Consider the following 6,662-nt stretch of genomic DNA (forward strand, 5'->3'; position numbering starts at 1 on the left):
TCCCGTAATGCGATCCAACCACTCTGGAAAATGATTGAAATGGTCAAACCTCAAGTCCTTTATTGGGTGATTTGATTTTGGCCTTGTTTGAGTTGTGGCTGCAATGGTCGCCGAGAATTTGGCGACAACAAAGTGAATTTCTCGCTGCTCATGGTTTCCTTTTGGATTCGTCTATATAGGATGTAGGCGTTTGTTGTTGGTAGAAAATTCGGGTTGCAGCATCCTGAGTTTTACTTCTTATATGGTATCGGCCCATAAGCCCATCCATCAGATCCACGCCTCCCAAATGAGCGTTATATTCCCATATAACTTGTGGCAGTCAATTTCTACAATGCGCTTCGACTTTCTGTCGTACCGAGCTGTCTTTGGTGTTTCTCCTTGAGTATTTGAACTTATAAACGGCTTAACGCCCACATAGGTCGATAATAAGCGAACGGCCTTGTTGTCTTTCCACAGTACGTTACTAACCTCCACTCCATATGAGGAACCCACGTACTCAACTGAAAAACCGCTTGGCTTTTCGTTGATGGCACTATCGTTTGGGAGCTTGAAGTTTGGTATCCGATTTACCCGAACCGTTCCCAAGGTATACCATCGAAGGCAGCGATGTGAAAAAATTTTCAAAATCTATATATATAAAATTGTAAGCCGTTTTTTGTAAGTTAATAAGTCATTCAGGAATCAACCAATTTTCCCCATTTTTTTTTGTAAATGTTGGTTGTGGCCCAAAGAAGGGTTTTTTTCCAAAAGAAAGTTAATTTTCAGTTTAACCAATTAACTAAAGGCGTTTTAAAATGAATGAATTTAAAAAATTAAGTGAATTGTATTATGTGAAACGGATGAATTTGCAAGAACCCGCATATAAATGCGGAAGTACCACGATATTTTACTTGGACTGCAACAACAAAAAAATTTCAACGACGAAGAAGAGGAAATCCTGTGGATGGCTACCAAGGTGTTTTTTCAAGGGATACTTTAGGCCGTATTTATACAATTAGTCCAAAAAATTTTGAATGCTTTTTTTTACGATTGTTGTTGGTAAACGTACGTGGGCCACAGTCATTTCACAATTTAAGAACTGTTGATGGTGATTATGTGCAACATACCGGGATGCATGTCAACGGCTGCGTTTACTTGAAGATGATTCGCATTGAGATACTACGCTAATGAGGCATCAGTTTCAGCTCATCCAAATCAAATACGTATGTTATTTGCAATAATAATATCAACATGCAATCCATCGAACCCACTTGAATTGTGGAATAAATATAAAGATTTCATGACTGATATTTTGATTCGACTTCGTTCGATCGATTCAGAATTGGATTATACATTAGAAATGTACAACGAGGCTTTTATATTAATAGAAGATATTGTAGCAGGAGAGACGGTCACACTTGCTCTCTTGCTACTCTTCGATCCCGGTATTTTAATTGACTCTCCGAGAGAGAGAAAAGTTTAGCGGGTCTGACGTGTGAGTCAGTCGTTGCTGAGCGTTGAGGAGTGTAAGACAAATATCGAGGAAACATTAATTATATCTAATAAATAATAACCATAATAAATAATAATAAAAACAATTAAGAAATAAATAAACTATTATTAATCTAAAGAAACTAAAACCCGAATCTCCTAAATATTCTGGCATTGGTTAATTTATCTACCGCCCACAATATCAGAAGTGGTGAACTTTAACGCAATGGACATCAACATCGAGGCTCACAATTTGCCAACTTTAAAGAAGTGGTTGGAGCTATTGGACTTGCCTACAACAGGGTCAAAGGCCGAGCTTGTGGCGCGCTTAAACGATGTTCCAGTGGATCGACGAGGAGCTTGTTCCATATCTATTGGAACTGAGACTGTCGAGGAAAGTACAGAAGACGAAAGTAACCGTCAACTGTCAGAGACCACAAATGAGAAAGAGGGAGACAACAACACTGATGTCTTGCTAAAAAAATTGTGCGATTTACTGCGTCCACAATTGTTCGACATAGTGGCGCCTCAACGCCAGACAGAAAACGAAACGCACGATTCAGTGCCGACGAGCAACGACAGCGGCAGCGAAAACGAGATGGCAGCAGAACCGATTGGCGCGCAAAACCAGCGTCATGAACCAGTGTTGGTAAATCAACGCTCGGAGGAGGTGTTGGAAAGCGGTTTTCGTCGGCTGCAAAATTCCAATTAGCAAAAGAAGCGTTGTTGGAATTTAATGGGAACTCGTGTGGAAAGAAATGGGTCACGCAGCTGACAAACATAAGCGGTGTATATGGAATCAAAGGTGTACAAATGCACATGCTTCTAGTCTCCAAGCTTAAAGGACGGGCTCATGAGTGGTTACATGCCAATAGTACGCGCATTTTGGAACCCGTGGGCAACATCTGTGAGCAGCTCGTCGAGTCGTTTGGGAAAACTGTGTCTCAAGCAGATGCCAGGCGCTTATTCGAGTCTCGAATTTGGAGCGCCAATGAGAGTTTCGTCAGTTACATCGATGAGAAGGCCAGGCTGTCAGATGCTATCTGCATCAGCGAAGAGGAGCGAGTAGACAAAGCCATTGAAGGGATTCCTGTGGAGGGACTCCGCATTCAACGCAGATTCAAGGATTCAAATGCATTGCAGAATTGCGCCGTGCATTTTCAGGCATTCAGCTACCGGTACAGCGAGCAGCAAGAGAAACTACAAAGGTGGCCGCTACGGGCAGACGTTCCAAAGAAGGTTTCCGTTGCTACAACTGCAACTCGAAGGGCCACATGAGCAAGGACTGTAAGAAACCCGACAGAGTGCCAGGGTCCTGTTTCGGATGCGGTGCCTTGGATCATTGGGTGGCTAAGTGTCCACTTAATAAGGAGAAGCTGGCTAAAGGATGCGACGACGTAAGATTTGTTAAGATATATTTTAAAACACCAACTAATCCTTACTTGATTACAGCATGCTTCATAGACTCAGGCAGTGATGTTTCACTTATTAAAATCTCATGTTTACCAGAAAAGATACATTTAATTTCACTTAATCATAAATATTATGGATTAAATAAGAGTCCACTTTTGTCATATGGAAAAATCAAATGTTTTGTTTTCAAAATTCAATAAAAGTATTCTTTCATTTAATAGTAGTCGATAATGAGTCTATGAGCCATGAAGTAATTTTGGGAAGAGATTTTATGAAAGCTTGTAATATTAAGTTAGACTTAAATGCCTTGAAAATGGTTACGATTGAAAGGAAAGAAGGCGAAAATGAACTTGGAGAGCGGTCGGAGTTTGAGTCCTTGTCATTGCAGACATGCCATACAGATTTGCAAATAGCTAGAAATGTAAATGTTGTGAGAACAGTTGATGAAATAGTTAAAACAAAAAATTGTAAGAATAGAATAGTCACGAAAGAATGTAACCCCAAAGGGGAAGACGAGGAAATTGTTAGTGAAATAGTTAAGAGGGATGATAGCGAGATTGTTAGCGAAATGGTGAATGAAATTGATAGCAAGATTGTTAGTGAAACAGAGAATGGAGATAGAAGCAAAATGGTTACGAAAAGTAGGAATGAAGCTGTTATTGAGAGAAAAGAAACTGCTGATGTCCAGTCTCTAAGCGAAGTAGAATTTGAATTATTAAATATCGAGTGTTTCAACACTGGAGTTGATTGCAAAATAGGTGAAAGATTAGATTTTAAAATCCGGGAAAGGTTTGAGCAATTGTTTGAGAGATCATATTTGGTAGCACAAAGGCCTGAATTGCCTGATGTAAAATGTGAAATGAAGCTCAACGTGGAAGGGTCGAAGGCATTCAGTTGTGCGCCTAGAAGATTGTCATATTCTGAGAAAGGGAAATTGCAGGCGATGTTAGACGGGTACTTGGAGAAGAAGATCATTCGCCCTAGTGAGTCGGAGTATGCATCACCCATTGTGTTAGTGCCTAAAAAAGCTGGCGAGCTAAGGTTGTGCATTGACTTTAGAAATTGAACAAAGTTTTGGTTAAAGATAACTACCCTATACCTCTGATAGACGATTTATTAGACAAGCTTGGCGACAAACGATTTTTTTCTAAATTGGATCTAAAAGATGGCTATTTTCACGTGTTCATGGAGGAAAACTCAGTTAAATATACATCTTTCGTCACTCCGTTAGGCCAGTTTGAGTTCCTCAGGATGCCAATGGGTCTGAAAAACTCCTCATCAGTGTTTCAAAGATTTGTTAACAAAATTTTTACAGATATGATTAGAGATAATAAAGTAATAGTGTATCAAGACGATATCATGGTGGCCAGTAGAACTGCCGAAGAGCACCTGGATATACTGAAAGAAGTTTTTAGAAGGATAATCAGAAACAAGCTGGAATTGCGTATAGATAAGTGTGAGTTTTTCAGTCCAGCATTAGATACTTGGGATTTATCATATCGGAGGAGGGAATTAGAGCCGATGACAAGGCCTAGAGGCGGTTAAGAACTTTCCCATACCAACAAATGTTCACACAGTAAGAAGTTTCTTGGGATTGGCTTCTTATTTTCGTCGTTTTATTAGAATTTTTCGTTAATTGCAAAACCACTCTATGACCTATTGAAGAAAGATAGGGTGTTTAAATTTGGAAAGGAAGAGCTAATTGTTTTTCGTTGCTCAAAGATAAATTAGTAGAATCGCCGTGTTGGCAATATATAACCACAAGGACGAAGTAGAGCTGCATTGTGATGCGAGCGCGTTAGCTTTGGGGCAATGTTAATGCAAAGGAAAGAAGACAAAAAACTGCACCCTGTTTTTATTACTCAAAACGGACGTCTGATGTAGAATCAAAGTACCACAGTTCGAATTAGAGACCTTGGCAATAGTATATGCAGTCCGCAGGTTCAGAGTGTATTACAGGGAAGATATTTTAAAGTACTTACAGATTGTAATCCACTGACTCTCACTCTCAATCGAATTGAATTAAACCCAAGAATTGCGAGATGGGCTCTTGAGCTACAGAATTATGATTATGAAGTAGTGCACAGGCAGGTAAACAGATGCAACATGTAGATGCGCTTAGTAGATGTACGAACATACTTGTTGTAGATACAAATAGTTTGAAGACAATCTTGTTATATGCCAGAACAGGGACGAGAAGTTGCAGACAATAAAAAGAAAGTTGGAATTTTCTGAGGATAAATTATTTGAAATGAGAAACGGAATAATTACAGGAAAACCAATGACGGGAGGTTGTTGTTTTGTGTACCGAGTGAAATGGAAGAGTCAATCCTTTTCAAGTATCATAACGAACTAGGTCATATCGCAGAGATAAAGTAATGGATGCCATTTCGAAAGCGTATTGGTTTCCTAACATTAAGGAGAAAGTTGTGAAACACATTAGCAATTGCTTAAAGTGTGTTGCGTATTCTCCAAAGTCTGGAAAAGAGGAAGGAATGTTGCACAGTATTCCTAAAGGAATCGCCCTTTGAGCTAATTCACATTGATCATTGTGGTCCTATAGCATCAGGCAGAAGCAAAAAGCACTTGTTTGTTATTATTGATGGTTTACGAAATTCGTCAGACTATATCCAACAAAGACGACGAATACTAAAGAAGCGGTGCTAGCTCTTAAAGACTATTTTAGGGCCTACAGTCGACCCTTTGCCATAGTATCGGATAGAGGAAGCAGTTTCACCTCATCAGAGTTCGAGATGTTTGTAACTCAGATAACGTTAAGCACATTAAGATTGCCACAGTTCCCTCAATCTAATGCCAAATTGAGAGGGTAAATCGTACACTGGACCTATGCTTGCTAAATTATCGAACCAGAGAAGGGTATATATTGGGATTTGATAGTGAGAATGTTGAACATTGTTTAAATAACACACTTCATAGGAGCATTAAGCAGTTGCCGAGCAAAATGCTCTTTGGAGTAGAGCAAAAGGCAAAGTCGCAGATGAGTTAAGAGAAGACTAGAGCAGTTAGGAATAGTGAATGATCAAAAAAATTTGGATACAATCAGAAAGGATGGGAAATACATCAGAAGCAAAGCCAGAAGTACAATGAACAGCAGTATAATAGCAAAAGGGTAGCACCCACAGGATACAAGGCAGGGGATATATTATGGTGAAGAATTTCGATTCAACTATAGGAGCGTCGAAAAGCTCATTCCAAAACACAAAGGCCTTATGTGATAGACAAGGTTCTCAAAAATGACCGATTTTTAATTAAGGATGTGGAAGGTTTCAGCTCAGTCGTAACCCTTATCAAGGTGTTTGGAGTAGCCACAATAAAACATTGGATAGGTAAAGAAAATGACTAAAAGTTATGAATTAAGCAAATGAAAATAATGAAAACTGTAATAAACTTTTATGTAATCTACCTTAACTAATTTGTAGTATAAATTTCAACTTATTGTAACGTTAATGTAAGGATCAGGAGATCTTACGGTCAGACGCCGAGTTGTAGCAGGAGAGACGTCACACTTGCTCTCTTGCTACCTTCGATCCGTATTTTAATGACTCTCCGAGAGAGAGAAAGTTTAGCGGGTCTGACGTGTGGTCACTCGTGCTGAGCGTTGAGGAGTGTAAGACAAATATCGAGGAAACATTAATTATATCTAAAAATAATAACCATAATAAATAATAATAAAAACAATTAAGAATAAATAAACTATTATATCTAAAGAAACTAAAACCCGAATCTCTAAATATTCTGGCATTGGTTAATTTATCTAC

At 38.9% G+C, this 6,662-nt stretch overlaps 1 long non-coding RNA gene across 1 annotated transcript; it reads left to right on the forward strand.

The window, feature by feature from the left end:
- Positions 1-2,627: 2,627 nt before the first annotated feature.
- On the forward strand, positions 2,628-2,959 carry LOC124461320. Its single transcript, XR_006955016.1, has 2 exons — positions 2,628-2,867; positions 2,923-2,959. It is a non-coding gene; the product is annotated as an uncharacterized LOC124461320 (long non-coding RNA).
- Positions 2,960-6,662: the final 3,703 nt, after the last annotated feature.

The sequence above is a fragment of the Drosophila willistoni genome, unplaced genomic scaffold (genome assembly GCF_018902025.1).
Source record: "Drosophila willistoni isolate 14030-0811.24 unplaced genomic scaffold, UCI_dwil_1.1 Seg344, whole genome shotgun sequence".
NCBI classification, from domain to species: Eukaryota; Metazoa; Arthropoda; class Insecta; order Diptera; family Drosophilidae; genus Drosophila; species Drosophila willistoni.